The sequence below is a fragment of the Pinus tabuliformis genome, chromosome 2_2, assembly GCF_031772625.1.
Source record: "Pinus tabuliformis cultivar Carrire ecotype Pingquan chromosome 2_2, CPIR1, whole genome shotgun sequence".
Taxonomy (NCBI): domain Eukaryota; kingdom Viridiplantae; phylum Streptophyta; class Pinopsida; order Pinales; family Pinaceae; genus Pinus; species Pinus tabuliformis.
In genome coordinates this window covers 1,183,926,759-1,183,946,615 of record NC_142300.1, presented here as the reverse complement: position 1 = coordinate 1,183,946,615, position 19,857 = coordinate 1,183,926,759, and the positions used below count along the sequence as shown (strand labels likewise).

The following is a 19,857-nucleotide window of genomic DNA, read 5'->3' as shown; positions in this document are numbered from 1 at the left end:
AACACTTCCAATCCTTGGCACACACTTACATACAAAAAGGAAAGCAATCATTTATACAGGTTTGCAGCTTAATCAAATGGAACAGCAAATTATTAAAGACAGGAAACGTCAATCATATATATATCAAATGGAACAGCAAATCATTAAAGACAGGAAACGTCAATCATATGTACACGATCTGCAATAGTCACCAACAATCCATTAACCCCAATCACCTGTAGCTGAAATATTCTACTTATGAATTCTGTAATTGATGCAAACAATTCGGATCAACAGTATGCGAAGAATCCTGAAAGTATGATATGAACTTGTTACAGAGATTTATAACAGGAAAGCTACAGATGAATAAATATGAAACAACATGCAACCATAACAGATTAGGAGAAACAAACCACACAAAGCAGAATTGTAATGGTACAATCAGCCAGTGTCCGTTGGAGCCGGGCCCAAAGCTTCCAATGGCGCACTGCCGTAAACTACTTCAGATGCACGGAGAAATTAACACCAAGATATTATATTAACGCATCAATGAGAGTACAAAACTAGGTCTCAGAGAGACTCAATAGTCTGAGTTCAACTGACAATAAAATTCATGACAGAAAGTTAAAGATACCAAAAGTAGTCCCCTAGTTTCCAATGCTACCCTCCTTTTATACAATTAACGGCGGAGTTCATCGGTCGACAAAACGATTGATCGTAGCGATCCCTCAGGATCGAAGATCCTGAGGGATCCGCTAAACTGTTAACGCTTTCCTTTACTCGGCCTGTATTTCCGAACTGGCAGTCCTTCATCTCATTCCGGACTGATCTTCCTTGATTTACTCGACCTGGTCTGAACCTTATTTAGAATTGGAGGGACAGCCATTATCTTCTCATCAAATCCTCGTTTTGCATTGCGCCTTCCTGCTTTTACCTTTTCCTGCGTAGAGAAGACAACTGTTAGTGATTGGATCATTTTAGACTCGTTCTCGTTGCATTTTCCCTACTTTATAATAAAGAAAAGATTACAACTATTACTTAAAACATCACTAAATTATTTATTAAAACATACCTTCCCAATGCTCTACACACCCCCCGACTTACTCTGTTTCATGGCCTCATGAAAACGTTATAATTAACATGGAGAGCAGTAAGAGAATAGGCTGGAGAGGGTACTTCATGAGGGGGTTTGCAACCATGATAGGCAACCAGATTATCAAAGAAATAATGCAACTGATCCGCAGGCATATCATACAAGGCCTGGTACCCCGGTGCAGGGTGCCAGATAATTGGGCTACGGAACCGATATCCTAACCATGATGGTCCAGCTTGCAGAATGCACTGGCCATAAAAAGGCAATCGTTCAGCAGCCAGCTCAAAGTTCTCATATCTTAAGGGCTCCCTGAGCTGGATGCTTGGGGTGGAAATCCGATAACGGAATTTGGCAGCCTCCAAGGCGGAATCTTTAATAACCAGGAAGTATTCTAAGCTATTTCGGATCAACTCCTCATGCATGGGTCCTAGTAGTTTTATAACGCCAGGGTTTCTCATAAGGCTTTTGTGTGATTGCCATAGGCGAACTGGATCTTGAGGCTCAGCCCTGACCCATAGATCTAGGCTATGCTCCTGCCTCTGAAAGGCATTGTAAGCCCTGAGCCATTTTAACTGGTTGACCCCGAATGAAACAAAGGCTTGCAGCTGTATATCCCCCACAAAGGGGCCAGGGTTTAGATCAGTTTCCTGCTCAAGCACCATATTGTGCAAATAAAATTCGCATAATAATCGTTGGACCTTAACCCCATAATGTTTGCAACAATCAATAAAATCATTAACAGTGTTAATCTGAATGGGGGCACCTGCCCTGACAGCTTTTATTTTCAATCTTAAGCATCTTTCAAGGAGGAATAAAGCATAATTCTTCGCGGGGGCCCTGCAAGTCAAAACATCATCAAACAACGAACATACAGTGTCCAATTGTTTAATAACAGCATCTAGTCGACGTGTTACCTTAGCAACCTTTTCCTGTTCCTTCTGCCATCCTTCAAAAGCCTGACTCTCCGATTCACTCATGTTTCGCAGCTGCTGTTGCAGTTCTTCATGTTTTTCCAGAGGGATCCTTTGTTCCTCTAACTGCTCAGCCCTCTGCTGCAATTCTTCGTATTTTTCTCGAGGAATCCTCTGCTCAACTTCCTGCTGCAGCTCCTCATATTTCTCTCGAGGGATCATTTGTTCCCGTAGCTATTCAGCCTCTTGTTGGGCCTGTCTTATCTCGCGGCGCAAGGCCTTGGTTTTTGGATCCCTTTCCCATAATTCCTTGGAGGCAGGAAGTTTCGCCTGGACCTTTACATTTCGTCGCTTAATTTTCCCTGAAGGTGGTGTCTCAGTGTGAACTGCTCTATTTTCCCCTTCCTTCTTGACATGTATAAAGGGTACGGTGGTCCCTCTGTAACTGGGATGTCGCCTTGTGGCTCAGTTTTAATTGGAACGACAGTTGGTTCTAATGGGCTGTTTGGAATATCAGCCTGCTCCTCTATGTCAATAGGAACGGCATTCTGGTGCTCTGTTCCAGATGGAACAACATTTTGTTCCTCAGTATTAATTGGAACAGCTGCAGGTTTGCTAGCAGAGTATCGACCTACTAGATGTCTATAGGTGCTCTGTCTTCCTCTCTGAGATGACCCAGCTGTATTTGTCCTTCGTTTTCTTCTCATAGTCCTCTTTATTCTCAAACTGGCTTTCAGACTCCGAATTTTCTGCCGAAGCTGGGCTATAATATTCAGCAATTTCTGCTGTTTTCTTCTCAACTTCTTAATTTCTTTTGCCTCGGCTGTGGGCACATGGGCGGCCCTCAGTTCTGCTCCTCTTTCATCGAGGGTTTCTTCTATCATTCGGGGAACGTCCTGTTCCCGACAAACATTTTCATCCCCCCCGCCATCAGCGGGTGGATTTCCTTCTGGTGTTTTGGGAACGGCTTGTTCCTGATTGGTATTCAGATTTTCTTTGTCAATGACAGGGGGGTTTTCTTCCCCTGCCATCCCATCATGCAATTCGTCACGCGTCTCTTCCTCAGAAGGTCCTTCGGGAGGCTCTGCCGGACTAGAGGGTGAAGGATAACCTCTAAGGCTGGCCAAGATGGTGGCCAGCTCTTCTTCCTCCACAGGGTTTTGTGGATGGCTACCCCCCAATTGTTCCATCTCCTTCTCCCGAATTGGCTGCTCAGTAGCTGCCTCTGGATAGCTGGTCTCGGCCGCAGAGTCGTCATCCCTATCTCCTTCTTCAGCTCCTACTTCATTCTCTGTTTGTTCCAGGTTTTCCCCAGGTATTTGTTCTAGCGCTGGAGGGTCCTCTATTATTTCAATCGGCTGGCCTATGTTTGGCTGGATTTTTTCCAGCCTACCTCTTATCTTTGCCAACCGAACTGACTTTCTAGGCCTCCCGGGCTGTTCGGGTGTGCTGACCATCTGTTCCTCCAACTCCACCTTTCTGCGTTTTTCAACCTGTTCTTCTGTGCCAGAGGAATACCTTCGCTTTAAGGTAGCACGTCTTTCTGCGGCCAATTCCTTACGTTTTTCTGCATGTCTAGTTGCTTCAGGGGTGCATTTTTGTTTCCCTAGCTTTATGCGTTTCTTCGCTTGCTCGGTTGTGCCCGAGGGTTGCTTAGGTTTTGGCGATTCTCTGGGTTTTTTAGGTGTTTCGGAGGTGCTAGCGGGGTGCTTCATCTTTGGGGATGGTGATGCTACTTCCCCTCCAATTGCTGTAATAAGTTCCTGCCAGCTAGTCTGCTGCCGAGCGAGACTGTATGTCACTATCAGGCGGATCAGCCCGTGGTGGCTAACCACTGCGTCTTCATGGTGTGCCTTTTTCAGGCTCCGAGAGGTATCATGCAACAATGAATTTAACAATGCAGGGAGATTCACAGCACATTTTCCTTTTAACACAGCTAAGAGCTTAAGGTGACGCGGCCTTACCACATCTTTTCGTCCTTCGCAGGTGATGTAGCTCTGTACTACCTTTGCCAGTTCGCTCCAAGGTTCTCCCAGTGTTGCCGGCAGCACTCCTTTTCCCTTCACTGTCAGCTCCTGCCCTTCATCTTGGAAGAGTTCTACGATCTTTTGCAGTCTTTCTTTCTTTGTCGTCCATATTGGACCTAAGTCTGGTAATCCGGTTACTTCCGCGATTATTTCCTTCGTGACTGCTATCTGCTTCCCACCTACCACTGAGTGTTCTTCCTGCAAATTCTGCAGGAATTCCATGGCCACTATTTCGTTTGATTTGCGCAGGCGGCCAAAATAAGTTAACCACCCTGCTTTTTCTAAGATCTTCCGAGTGGCTTCGGAGACTATGAGCTCGCTCGGCTCGCTTCTGATAGATTTTCCCCCCATGGTTCTGTTTCAGGGTCTAGATGGAACAGCAATGCAAAGAACGTAATTGCGGCAAAAAGAAAAGACACAGAGCATGCATGAATAATTGATCATAAATAACAACTTTTTCGAAAAATAGCATTGTCATGCCGTTAACGCATATCGTACCTCCGTATCATATCATTTCCGAATGATGTGTTAACACGTGGCCGGCGGAGTAATGAAGTCACCTCCCCCCCGCGCGAAATGATAGGTTGCCTCAGCCGTCAAATAGAAGAAGGCGGTCATCCCATCACCGAGTCATAATGGAATAGCTTATAAAGTTTTGCCATGTTTCAGATTAGACAGAGAAATACCGAGATCGATGCGACGGATAGATCGCGTTTAACATAAGCCTTCGTGATGTGATGCAGAACATAAGGATAGGACGTCTAGCACTCATGGAAAGTCTGAGATTGTCATAGTCAATACCTTTGCCATAATTGGTAATGATAAATGTTCATGTGACGTATCCATTAAGGTGTAAGATATAATTATTACGAGGATAGAAAGAAATATTTAATAAGATCCAAATTGGTGTATATGTTTTGACTCCGATACCATTAACAGAGCTCTGCTGCCGACCGGTGTTTATAACCGTGGCAGAGTTGTTTATTTCACCCCGGAACCATAGTCCTTTGTGTAGTTTTGAAGAGCAATTCTTGTCAACATGCAGGCCATCATGCTGGCTTGGTAACCAGATAACCATGACGCCATTCACTAGAGAGGCGCGAAACGTGGGCAGGCTGGCTCGTGATGAGACCCCCTGTTCCAAGGTTTGTTTATATAATGAACCTGTTGGACCATATCCCTGGTGTGGTGGCCATGATGGGAATGCCACTTCGCTTCCAATCTTATGATCATAGTAGGCTGGTTCTTTAATGAAACCCCCTATCCTGCATTTGACAAATAATTTCTTTTGGTTCTGCTGTTGCTTTTTTCTTTTGAGATGGACTTTTGCTCTTGTATAGTTACACATAAGGGTGGTTCAGCCCTCCTTAAGAGTGGGAATGGTGGAAGAAGTCTTGTTATCCCAATAGGAAAATATAAATTTTCTATTCTTATTTCCAAGTAATAATAAAGAAAATTGTAGGAACGTAACATGATGAAGTTTTCCAACAGGGCAGAAGAGGTGAGACTTATGGCTGAAAGAATGATGAGTGTATGGTTCCCTCCGTTGTTGCATCAATACTAGGGCTGTTATAGATAGCGATCTATGATGTGCTGATCTTGATATATCATGCCTTTTATATTTGTTGCATAAATATATAGCTGCTACTTATGGCCTCGGGACAATGTTTTCTTCTTATAGAAAGGACGAGGGCATACTATTTCTTTCTTACAAGGGAGGGTGGGAGGGTTCTTTTGATGTAATGTCCTAAGATAACAAAAACACTTAAATGCTGCTTGCTAAAAAAAGAATTGAAAAAAACACACAAATGTTGCTCCTTCTAAAAAGGGATAAAAAAATTCAAAAGTGCTGTTCCTTTTGAAAAGGAACAGCAAAAATTCAAAAGTGCTGTTCCTTTTGGAAAGGAACAGCAAAAATTCAAAAAGTGCTGTTCCTTTTGGAAAGGAACAGCAAAACTCAAGGGTGCCGTTCCTTTTGAAAAGGAACAGCAAAACACACAAGTGCTGTTCCTTTTGAAAAGGAACAGCAAAACACGCAAGTGCTGTTCCTTTTGAAAAGGAACAGCAAAACACGCAAGTGCTGTTCCTTTTGAAAAGGAACAGCAAAACACACAAGTGCTGTTCCTTTTGAAAAGGAACAGCAAAACACACAAGTGCTGTTCCTTTTGAAAAGGAACAGCAAAACACACAAGTGTTGTTCCTTTTGAAAAGGAACAGCAAAACACACACTCGCAACATATATACAAAATTTACAATCTTATATACAAAATGTGGTAATAAAGAATGAACTTCTTACCAATCTATAGGGGAGGAAGTTTTTGCTTCCTCTCCCATAATCTTGATGTTAGTATCTTGGCGTAACTGCTGGCAAAATGATTCCCGAGTGAGCGGTTTGCGATACAGACGAACTCGGTGGCCGTTTACCTTAAATGTATATCCAGATCCATCAATTGTAATCAAAGTAAGGGTCCCATTGTCATGGACTTTTTGAATCTCGTATGGTCCCAACCATCGAGTCTGAAGCTTCCCCGGGAAATCCTGAAATCTAGAATCATATAACAGAGCCCAGTCTCCTTCGTGAAATATCTTGTTTTTGATGAGCGCATCATGCCATTTGGCTCGCTGCTGCTGGATGAGTACTGTATTCTGTAATGCAGCGAGCCTTGTTTCGTCCAACTCATTAATTTGCTGTAATCGATTTTTCTGTGCTTCACTTAAATCCAATCCGACTTCTTGGGCAGTTCGCAGGGTTTGGATCTCAAATTCGATAGGAAAAATGGGTTGCTTTCCAAACACTAAGTGATATGGTGAATAGCCAGTGGTACTTCTCCATGTGGTTCGATAAGCCCACAGTGCCTCCGGTAGTCGGGCGGCCCAATCGCGGCGGTGTGAGGCAACAGTTTTTGTCAAAATTGACTCTATTATCTTATTACTGTTTTCGACTTGCCCATTTGCCTGCGGATGGTATGGGGTAGTAATTTTGTGATGGATGTGATGGTTATTGAGTGTTGCAGCTAATTTATGTCCCACAAATTGTGGTCCTCCATCTGTAACCACTTCCCTTGGAAGACCATAACGTACAAACAAATGGAACAAGAACTGAATTACCGACTCCTCTGTAGCTCTGGGTAATGCCTCCGCCTCAACCCATTTGGTAACATATTCAGTTGCCACCAAAATGTAGGTTTTTTGGTTTGATGGGGGGTTGATGGGTCCGACAAAGTCCAGAGCCCAGCGTTCGAAAGGTTCGATCACCAATTGAGGCCGCAAAGGCATTTCGTCTGCTGGGCCAGGTCGTCCTACACGCTGACAACTATCACAGGCCTGGACAATTTTTTTGGCATCTTTGAAGATTGTAGGCCAGTAATATCCCGTTTGTAATACTTTGTGTGCTGTCCTTCGTTCAGCGAAATGTCCTCCACATGGCCCGTCATGGCAGGCTTTCAAGATATCAAAGATTTCGTCTTCTCGAATACATCTTCTGATTTCCATATCTGCGCCTGTGTGAAACAGATAGCCCCCAACCCACGAAAATCGATTGCTTTTCGCGACGATCTGTTTCCGTTCATTGGGAGTTAAATGTTTTGGAAGCTTACCTACTGCAAGATAATTAGCCACATCAGCGTACCAGGGAGTCTGAACAGCGACCGCAAATAAGTGTTCATCTGGGAATTGGTCCTCAACTGCTGCTGTTTCAACTGATTTTGGTATTCGTGAAAGAAAATCAGCTACAGGGTTCTCCTTCCCTGGTCGGTCTCTGATTGTAATGTCGAATTCCTGCAACAAGATCAACCACCTGGTTATTCTTCCATTTGTAACAGGCTTATTTGCTAAATACCTAATAGCAGAATGGTCTGTATACAAAATAACGGGATAGCCTGTAATATAGTGTCTAAATTTATTAATAGCATGTATCACGGCTAAAAATTCTCTTTCGGTGACAGTGTAATTTAATTCAGCCGGAGCCAAATTTTTGCTGATGTAATAGATAGCGTATGGTCTTTTCTCTTCTTCTTGGCCCAACACTGCACCGATTGCTGTGTCTGAGGCGTCGGTTGAAATTTGGAATGGTAAGTTCCAATTAGGTCCTCTGAGAACTGGAGCTGTAGATAGCAACTTCTTTAATTCTGTAAAGGCTCGATCACATTTTTCTGTCCACACAAAATCAACATTTCCAGTTAATGCATGTAGAGGTGCGGCAATACGTGAGTAATGTTGTATAAATCGTCTATAATACCCAGAAAAACCAAGAAAACTGCGTACCTCTGTTTGATTAGTGGGGGTTGGGATAAGCATGAGTATTTGAATTTTAGCCGGGTCTACCTGAATGCCAGCTGCTGAGATGTAATGTCCCAGAATGAGTCCTTCTGTCATCATCATGTAACATTTTTCGTGACTCAAGCAAAGCCTGGTAGCGATGCAACGCTCTAGGACTTTTTCGAGAGTGTCCAGGGCTGGATCAAAGTCATCTCCATATGGTGTGAAATCATCCATATAGACTTCCAATCCATCATTAATTAAATCTGCGAAGATGCTAAGAACAGCCCGTTGGAATGTGGCCGGAGCATTACATAATCCAAAGGGTAAGACTCGGTAGGCGAACATTCCCCAGGGGCAAGTAAAGGTAGTCTTGTCCTGGTCTTCAGGGGCAATCTGAATCTGGTTATATCCGCTGAAGCCATCCAAGAAAGAAAAAAATTTCTTGCCTGCTAAGGTGTCCAATACCTGATCTATGAAAGGGAGAGGGAAGTGATCTTTTTGTATAGCTTTGTTTAATTCTCTGTAATCGACACAGATCCTCCATTTCCCGTTCTTTTTAGGTACTACCACAAGTGGGGAGACCCATTTGCTGTCAGAAATAGGATAAATAAAATTAACGTCTAATAATTTCTGCAGCTCATCTTTTACAACATCTTTTAAATGGGGATTGAGTCTTCTCTGTGGTTGGCGAACCGGTCTTGCATCTTTCTCGATATAGATACGATGTGTACATAGCTGGGGATCAATCCCCTTCATATCGGGATAGTCCCAAGCGAATGCCCCCTGATACTTTCGTAGGAGCTGGATGAGTTTGGTCTCTTGCTCAAGTGTCAGATTAGCGTTAATGTTTAAAGTTTTGCCCGGTTCAATTTGTATTACTTTGCTGTTAGCAACAGAGGTTACAGGTATATTTGGGTCATTGTCATCTTTTAGAGGATCTTCCTCTAATTCGTTATCAAATGCCGCTTTTATCATAAAGCATTGTGTATACGATGTGGATTCTGTTTGATTAATGAATTTATTGATGGCATCATCTTCTGTTTGATCTTTAAAATCTAGCGCTTCCTGAATTGTTAATGGTGGTCTAATATTATCAGTAATATATGAGGCAGGGCGCAGATTGGTCAGCGATATATGAGGTGTGATGCTTGGCTGGGCTGGCGGGTACAAGATTAAATTTTTGATATCCGGTCCTCTGGTTATGGTCATGTTTCCCTGCCGGCATCCAATGTAGGCGTCAGCAGTAGCGAGCCATGGTCTACCTAGAATTAGCGGATGTCCATCTAGTCGGGTTTTTGGATTAATCACCAGAAAATCAGTCGGGTATTCCCAAGAGTCCACTGAAACCATGACATCATACAAGGTGCCTTCTGGCCTTATTACTGATCGGTCAGCTAGTTCTAGTAAAGTGGAAGTAGGCTCTACCGATGTGATTCCAAGCTTCTGGCAGGTTGATGTTGTCAGGATGTTAATCGCAGCCCCTAGATCTACTAAAACGTTGGTCAGGGTCTGCCCACAGACTTGAACAGTGACAATTGGGTTTCCAGGATCCTCATATTTAATTGGTGTTTCTTTCCCTGATAAGAGGTCGGATAAGGTGCCGACTACCTGGACTCTAGGGTTAGGGGTTATATTTCTTTTTGTTTTTCTGCTACACAGGTCTTTTATGGTTTTTGCATATATGGGGATATCCTGTATAGCCTGAAGGAATGGAATTCTTATATACAAGTTTTGAAGTTCTCCCAGAATATCAAAATCCGGATATTGCATTTGTCTCGGAATGGCCAGTCGTTCTGGGAAAGGTGGAGAAGATGTAATTACTTGCTGATGAACCTGGTCTTTACTTACTTCTTGTTGTTGTGACGGATGTTCTATCGGTAACTGGTTCTCAATATGAGCGGTTCTATGTCCCTCAGTTTCTATTATTCGCCCAGATCTCAACTGAAGATCATTGCATTCCTGCAGAGCAGATTCAATCTCGGAAGATTCTATAATTTGAAGAGATTGAACTGGTCGATTATTTGGGTTCAGGTTGGGTTGGGCTAGGAGCTGCGGTCTTAGGTTGGGCTGGGGATTTTGTTGCAAGGCTGGCAGAGTTGGTTGAGGGAGCGGAATTGATCCTGGTGTTTGATATGTCGATCTTGGCCAGTTGCTCTGCCAGGGTGAACTTTGCGAAGTGGAAGGGGTCCACTGCGGAGGATATGAATTATTTGGCCAATATGGCGGAGGATAAGGAAAGTTTGGCCAACCAGCTTGGTTCATCCAAGGGTTTGGAGTAGGAAACATTTGAGGCGGCCAATTTGAAAACGGGTGCTGAGACTGATTTTGCCACATATTCTGTTGCTGAGCATTAAATTGCGGAGATTGAAAAGAAGAGGAGGGATCTTGAAACATACCAGGTTGCCTAGGTTGCCATTGACGACGCTGGTTAATAAAGTATGCTGATTCTGGTTCCTCTTCTGCTTCTTTGTACACCGCCTTCAAACCAGGGAGCGAGGGACAGCTTTCAGTCGGATGGTCCTTGGTACAAATAGCACATATTTGAACTGTATCGAGCGGGCATTCTTTCTGGCTATGTTTCTTCCTGCACCGCGGGCAGAAAATTTCCAGATTCTGTTCCGCCTCTGCTTGCTTCTGTTTAGCCTGCACAATATCAAGCTGTGTAGTTAATGTCCCCATGATATCAGTTTTAAAATTCTCTAACAGATTTCCAAGTTCCACTCGTGATACTCCTTCTGTTGATGTTCGATTGTCTCTAGTGAAGTGATCATATTCTGCTGGTTTTATCCTTGTGCTGCCTCTTGAGCTCCTGATACACAGATTAATGATGTCAGCAAAATTTTCCTGATAAATGTCTCCTTTTCCCATAATATTCAGCGTTTCAATCCATTGCTCCTTCATACCTCTAATCAATGCAGTTTTCAACACGTTATCGGGCAGAGGTAACGATGCATATGGAGATCTCTGCAAGTTATATTGGAAACGTTCTACATATTCTTCTAAAGTTTCATTTGGTCTGGCTGACATTTGAAAGATTTCATCCTTTAGTTCTCTTGATCTACAATAATCCTGATATTTTTTTAAGAAGGCCGCTTTCATTTCTTCCCAATTGTTTATGACTCCACCACCTAAACCCATGAACCATCTCAGAGCTGCTCCCTTCAAAGTAGAGGGAAACAGTTTTAGCTTCTGGGGATCAGTGGTGTAATCGTATCCCCTGCATAACACATCAAATTCGAATAGAAACGCATCAGGGTCTTCTGATGTGAGTCCATGAAACGTCGGGATATGTTGAAGCGGAATTGCCTTCATTGGTGCATTCGCAGCGGAATCTACTATGGGATATTGCAAAGTAGAGGTTTGGGTATTTGGCTGATTCTGCGCCATGGAATCAAATATATGCCAGTAATCTTCAGGAATTTCCAATAGAGTATTCCTTGGTTGCGGAGGGGTAATCTTAGCAGGAACTATTTTTACAGCACTCCCTTTATCAGGGATAATGATGGCCCCTACGGTCTGAGGTGAATGAATTCCCTCAACGAGGATTTTTGCAGCGCTTCCTTTATCTGGACTATTTAAAGGCTGGTTTGGTTCAATAGGAGATCTAGGTTCCTCGATTTCCCCTGTTTCTCCTTCTCCTTCGCAAAGGTTGCTAAAATTTCCTTCGTGCACTGGTCCAGGAGTCGAATTGTCAAATTCTTGAAAGTCCTGCTCCTCTGTCTGACTGTGCACCTCCGCAAAGGCTTCAGATGGTGATTCTGAGGCTTGAAGGGAACTAGCAGGTTGTTTAGAGTTTACTTTCCTATAACCTACTGATGGCGGAGATCCGGCTTTCTTGTAAATTTCGTCTATAAAGGTCTTTCGTCCAAGGGTCGCCGACCCCTTGGCTTTTTCGGTTTTGGATGGAGGCTTTTGATTCTTTTCTGGCTTTTTCTGCTTAGTCATGCACTCCAATTAAATTACTAAATCAATTCTGCTAGGAAAGCGGACGGTGGAGCAGGGCTTTTACATGCTCCGCACGCAGGTTCTTACCTTCCGTTTTTAAAATCCAGTTCTCCCCTAACAGATTCACACACTACCCTGTTAAAAAAAACAAATGGCTATGCCCCTTCCCCGGCAACGGCGCCAAAATGTGAAGCTGTAACAAGGGTCTTTTTCACCTCTAGTTATCTCACATTACAAGTCAATCCGGGAGCGTTTTGTTATTGTAAAGGACATCTTAATTTGAGGCTATTTGTCAGGATAATGCTTCGTAGTATAGATCTAAAGAATACAAGAGTAAACGGATGCTAATGCTAAATTACTTTTGCATAAAGAAATCACACACGCAGCAACTTCGTCGGTCGAGGGTATGGAATTAGTAACCTATCCCCCTAGAAACTGATGAAGGAGTATGGATCATGATCTGGGAGCATTATAGCGTCTGCTGTATCTCACAACAGTCTTGAACCTCCTCTCATGCCACTTCGATAAACGCAAGCGAAAGGAACAGCAATAAAACAGAATGAAACAGTAACTTCAGAAATGGAACAGCAATAAAAGGAACGGCAGTAAATGGAACAGCAGTAAATGGAACGGAAGTAAAGAAACTAAGTCTCGCGAGGTCAACACTTCCAATCCTTGGCACACACTTACATACAAAAAGGAAAGCAATCATTTATACAGGTTTGCAGCTTAATCAAATGGAACAGCAAATTATTAAAGACAGGAAACGTCAATCATATATATATCAAATGGAACAGCAAATTATTAAAGACAGGAAACGTCAATCATATGTACACGATCTGCAATAGTCACCAACAATCCATTAACCCCAATCACCTGTAGTTGAAATATTCTACTTATGAATTCTGTAATTGATGCAAACAATTCGGATCAACAGTATGCGAAGAATCCTGAAAGTATGATATGAACTTGTTACAGAGATTTATAACAGGAAAGCTACAGATGAATAAATATGAAACAACATGCAACCATAACAGATTAGGAGAAACAAACCACACAAAGCAGAATTGTAATGGTACAATCAGCCAGTGTCCGTTGGAGCCGGGCCCAAAGCTTCCAATGGCGCACTGCCGTAAACTACTTCAGACGCACGGAGAAATTAACACCAAGATATTATATTAACGCATCAATGAGAGTACAAAACTAGGTCTCAGAAAGACTCAATAGTCTGAGTTCAACTGACAATAAAATTCATGACAGAAAGTTAGAGATACCAAAAGTAGTCCCCTAGTTTCCAATGCTACCCTCCTTTTATACAATTAACGGCGGAGTTCATCGATCGACAAAACGATTGATCGTAGCGATCCCTCAGGATCGAAGATCCTGAGGGATCCGCTAAACTGTTAACGCTTTCCTTTACTCGGCCTGTATTTCCGAACTGGCAGTCCTTCATCTCATTCCGGACTGATCTTCCTTGATTTACTCGACCTGGTCTGAACCTTATTTAGAATTGGAGGGACAGCCGTTATCTTCTCATCAAATCCTTGTTTTGCATTGCGCCTTCCTGCTTTTACCTTTTCCTGCGTAGAGAAGACAACTGTTAGTGATTGGATCATTTTAGACTCGTTCTCGTTGCATTTTCCCTACTTTATAATAAAGAAAAGATTACAACTATTGCTTAAAACATCACTAAATTATTTATTAAAACATACCTTCCCAATGCTCTACACTTTGCAAGAAGGCAACGGAAACAAATTATCATATCCTATTCAATTTCCCGATTGCTGCTCAAGTATGGTTTAGGATCTAAAACATATTTACTTTCCCTCTATTGGTTCTTGACCCTATAGATTATTTTTTTCTATGGTGGAGAGGGAGAACAAGGGATTAACATGCCATTCCCCTTGTAATTTTTTGGAAAATCTGGAAGGCCAAAAATTCCATCATATTTGATGATATTCCTCTCAATATAGATAATATTGTCAACAAAATTGCATTTTAGATGACATTCGCGAAGCAGAAGTAGACAAATGAATAAGCAATAGGTTCCAGAACATCTGCTTCACACATCAACTACCCTGCAGGATATTTTGATGGAGCTGCATAAGGTGGCTCATGTGGATGTGGGGCATGGCTTCGCATGAATTCAAAACAATAGTATAAAATATTCTGGTTAGGGGGAAATGGCACAAACATGCGGGCTGAAATCATCACACTATGGGGTTTATTATGGTTTGCTAGGTTTTTGGACATTCAAAGCATCCAGATCTTTGGGCACTCACAAGTTCTTATCAACAACATGAAGGGTATTTCTATTATCTATCATCCACATCTACAGGGATGGATCCATCACATTGAATATGTTAAGATGTTTTTTCATCACATTTCCTTTCAGCACATCCACTGGGAGCATAACTCCATCGCAGATGCTATGTCGAAGATTGCTATTTATTTTGCGGTGGGATGGAGAAATTTCACTCTACTTGTCGATAAAAACATCATTGCTAAGGATGACATCACCCCCCTGAGTTGATAATCCATTTTTTTTCATCTTTAACTTTTGGCAGAATCTGGAAGGTACCATGGTTCATAGAGCACATTGATACATGCTGACACCCTTTCCTGTTTTTTGATTTGCGTACCTCAAATATACAATTTCTCATGTTGTTGTACATATGAAATACGATTAGTTTATTTGTTGTTGTTAGAATGAGGTATTACTATGTTCATGTCTATGGGAATTGGGACTCATTCCTCATTGGACTGTGCTTTCTAGCACAATATTGCCACTTTGTTGCAAAATGTATATGGAAATTATGGTGACTTGATGTATTGGTATTAATAATAAAAACCAACATTTTTTCCTTCTGAGAAAAAGTAGTGATTTCTTAACTATTGCATTTTTTCTTTGGTACGTAATCCCTAAATAGTGTATACCATGTGAACCTTTAAGGATCATGGGAATTTGGTTACCTAACTTATATAGTCCTGAAGGGCATAGTTATCCCGGGAGTGAATTAGGGGTTAGAAATTAGAAGAGCCCAACTTATTTTGAGCACTTGGATTATTTGCATGCAAGTGGCCCTTCATCCCTAAGATATGAAGCTTCAACAATCTAAATAAAATGAATTGGTCTCCATGGTCTAGTTTTATTATGGCAATTCGAAGTACATATTTATTTTAAAGTTAGATTTATGAAACATTGATAAGAACTTTAACTTCTAAATGTTTGAAGTTACATAGAATTTCAAAAACCCCTATAGTTCAATGGGAAATGTCTCTAGAATGTAAGAGGATTTGCGGGTTTCCTATCAAATAAAACAATTTAAAAATTTAAGAACAGTTATGCAAAGAGAAATCGAGTAATTGTGAAATGATTGAATGGAATAGAAGTTGTACTAAATATTATTCTACGAGAAAAAATAAAGACATTGTTAAAGGGATTCAAGAAGGAATGTAAAACACCACCTGTTATAGAGGAAATCTAATTTAATATAAACATATATTCACTACTGGTTGTGGATAATTGTGTTTATCTCAGGCAACGAGGAGGAATGATTGTTATCCTCCTCACCCAGGTTAAACTCCAATAAGTGATATGCTGAGCTCATATTTACATTGATAGGCATCTCTCCTTGAAAATGGTGAGGCCAAACTTTGTGTACCCTTTTGACTTTGGGCTGACATGCGTCCCATGGTCTAAAAATTACATGTGTAATCATCCATGAATTTTTACACAGTGGCCTCCACATATTTTTATGCTTATAGAAAACTGCAACTTTTGTCATCGTGGTCTATGATTTGTCAACCTGGAGTAACCATCTTAACCATAGTGTCTTCGCTCCCTCAGAAATAGTTGCTCTTGCTATGTTGCTTCCTCTTCTCCCACAATGGTCCCTACAACTCCTATCACTACATCACGAGTGCTCAACCCGAGACAAATTGTTGTGGGAGCTCAGATTAAGAATGATTTCTTTTGGTTCCTAAGATTGGATAGCGATGGGAATTTAAGAACATACATTCAATCAGAGACCATGTTGGTATTTGATTTAAACATGTTTTCTATCTACTTTATGGGTTTCTATAAGCTTCCTGATATCTGTGGTTCACTCAGCATTTGTAGCTGAGGAGGGACTTGCAACTACTTGGGTGATGCTATATTTAATTAATTTCAACCCAATATCAGATGGAGTCCAAGGAAGAATCTTGTATGCAGGGCTTCAAACCAATTGCTAGAGCTTGATGGGGTGGATTATTTTGCAAATGAGTACAAGAATCTGAGCTCTGTCAACCTCGAGCAATGTAAGAACTCATTCATGTTGAACTGTTCTTGTGCTACGTCTTTCTTCTGGATTAACTCTCGAGGGTGTTACCATTATCAGTAGATCAAATCCCTGAAACGAATATCAAATCAAAGCATTAGGGCATCTATCAAGGGTTTGTATTGTTGTCATGGTTTTTGCACTAGGATTTCTTGCACGGAGATATAAGGCAAAGAAGAAAATGGTGAAGCACAAGTCTAAAGAAGATTAATTTCTAGAGAATTTGCTAGGCTTACCCCAAAGATATACATACATGGAGTTGGAGGAGGCCACATGAGGATTTAGTAGGCAACTTGGGGTTGGTGGGTTTTCAGTTGTGTTTGAAGGGAAACTTGCCGCTGGAACAAACGTTGTTGTGAAGAAATTGGGTAACGTTGATATATGGCATTTTCATTTCTTTGCAGAGGTTGCAATCTTGGGAAGCATTAGCCATGTAAATTTGGCGAGACTATTTTGGTTTTGCACTGATGGCACCTATATATTTTTGGTGTGTGAGTACATGAGAAATGGATCTCTTGATCACTGTTTGTTTCGGTGCCCTAATGACAGTAATCCTTAACCATATCTTGATTGGAGAAAGAGATACAAGATCATCCATGATATGTCTTGGGGATTAGCTTTATTGCATGACAAATCCAAGGATAGGATTCTTCATTTGCACGTCAAGCCTTAAAATATTCTGCTAGATGAGAATTTTGGATCCAAACTTATAAAATTTGGGTTGGCCAAGTTAATGGATAGGGCTCAGAGCCACTCATTTACTCATGTCAGGCGACTCCTGGCTACTTAGCTCCTGAATTTATTCTGGATTCCTGTGCCACATAAAAGAGTGATGTTTATAGTTTTGGCATGGTTTTATTATAAATAATCAGTGGGAGGAAGAATTTAGACCTGTCCCAGTAGGAGGAGATGGAGTTTTTTCCTTCATGGGCAATTAGTATGATTCACGAAGGAAAGATCAGGAATGTCGTTGATTTGAAATTGGGATATCTGGTAGACTACAAGTGGAAATAGATAGAAAGATTTATCATAATTGCATTCTGTTGTATTTAGGAGGATGTACAAGTAAGGCCTTCAGTGAATAAAGTGATCACGATGCTAGAAGGACATACTAAAGTAGAAGATCCACCTCTTTGCATTGAGTTTTTGATGAGAACTAGCGCTAGTGTTTCTTCTCATCCATCACAATGGGAGAAAGAAGGCACATCAAGCAGTGTTGCCACCATTTCTGTCTTTTTCTCTACAAGGTGAATGCAAATATTGTTGGAGCTCTAGACAATATTTGCTTTGCCTCTGATGTGTAGTTGGCCAATGTTTTTTTTAGCATGATTCATAAATTTTTTTGTCTGACATTCTTTCAAATAAATGCCAGTTGGCATAAATATGAAAGTTTGAGGAAGCTGTTATCCACATTCTTAACATTTATCATATAATGCCCATCAGTGCAACTATATGGGAAGCATAACCCATTATTAAGTTTCATGGAAAACTTGGTCCTTTTATTGATTCAGTGAGATGACATATTTATCTTATAATTCTCATGGGTGCAACTAAATGCTTACCATAACCCATCTTTTGGTGTCATGTAGGACTTGGTCTTTCTATGAATTCAAACATTCCAAATCGAACAACCACAATGTTTTTCGAAATATCTGGATAGCTTGTGAAACATTATCTCCATAAGTGATGTCATATATGCTTAGATAAATCCAAATTAAAGCACATACATGGTGACTCTATTACATTCTCAAAATGAGCATATTTTCTAGAGCTTATAAAAAACATTCAAGCATCACATAACCAATTCCTTTTACTTAATTCACAGTTAGTAGGAAGCATTTACGTCACAACAGAGAGGTGGTTTTTTAGTCAGATTTGAAAAGTAATGTTGAAATATGGAACACTTAAGTTTGGGATAACAAGGTAGCATCAGCATGATATGTGTGACCACATGATTAAAAAAAGAGAAATATAACGACGCCAATATTTTCTAGGTTTGATTTTGAAAAACCTGGTCTAGTATTCTTATTTCTGTGACTAACCATGTGAGTGATATACCCATATTTTTAATGTATTTATTATGGATGTATTTCAAGCTATGTAATTCTCCATATATGAATTCTGCACTGAAAATTATTATTTTTTTGGACCCCTATTCTGAAATTGAACATATGCAGGACCAAGCAGTCTTTGGAGAATGCATAGTATGGTAAATTGCAAAACAAGTATACATGAAAAATCGGTATATGTATGTCACTTCATATCTTTTCCTTTGTAAACAAATACTTGCTCATTACTTTGTTAATTGCTGAGATGGAGGGCAGAAAATGAGATGGTCTGTAGATACTCCCATTTAAATTGTTGGCCCTCATCTGAATATATAAATGTGTCAATGCTTGGTGATGTTGATGTTGAAACTTGAGGAAAGTGCTACTATTCTTATTTAATGCTGGGGTGCTTCTGTTCTTATTTAATGTAGCATTGGTGGTTGGATACCATATTTCAAACCAAGTGCATATTTAAATCCCCATTGCCTTCTCTTCAAATTAAGAACCATAAATTCAGCGTTTCCTTGAAGGATAATGCTCACTGTGATGTTTGTGTCTGATCGAACAATATATATAGTTGTTCTTTTGTTTTATTAATGAGCATAGAAGTGCTGGGAATGTTTTGAAATGAAATAACCTTATTTAATAGTTGGAAATCAATGTATTAGAAACTGGGTTCTCTGGATAGGCCACACATAAAATAAATAATTGAAAGCATAACACAGAGACAGAGGTTAGTGTTAAAGAATTTATATGCATTGTTGTAATCTGTCATTCAAGGAATTGCAGAGACACCAGTTGAATTTATTAATTCCACAAAGGATCCGTGTTGGTGAAATGGAGAGGCCATAGGCATATTACATTTATAGATCAACTTGACTCCTTGGACAATGTCTTTCTGCTAACAGACTCCAGAGAGATTTCCTTTGCCTATATATTCATACCTCTACATTGAACGCATTTTCTTTAGCGTCTTGCCCCTCTGAGCTTTCTCCTTGTGGTTTACAGTGACCTTGTATATAGACAATCAAAGCCAAACTTTGTTCTAATGAATTCAATGATAGATTTTTATCTATTCTTCTTCTTTCTTTTGAATAGAATATGTTTTATATTTATAGGAAAATATTTACAAACAATAGAGAATAAAAAGAAAGAAAGTGAAAAGGCATGTAGAATGGACAACATAACTTCCTCCCACAAGTTCCTAAAACTTAGATAGATCCTAAATAAGCTATGGGATCTAAAGATTGGACATCTTGAAGTGTCCTTGAG

General features: G+C 40.8%; 1 pseudogene; it reads left to right on the top strand.

Moving 5' to 3' along the window:
* LOC149197705 (G-type lectin S-receptor-like serine/threonine-protein kinase SD2-5) overlaps positions 1 to 17,788 on the top strand; it is a 137,100-nt pseudogene extending 119,312 nt beyond the window's left edge.
* The last annotated feature ends 2,069 nt before the right edge of the window (positions 17,789 to 19,857 follow it).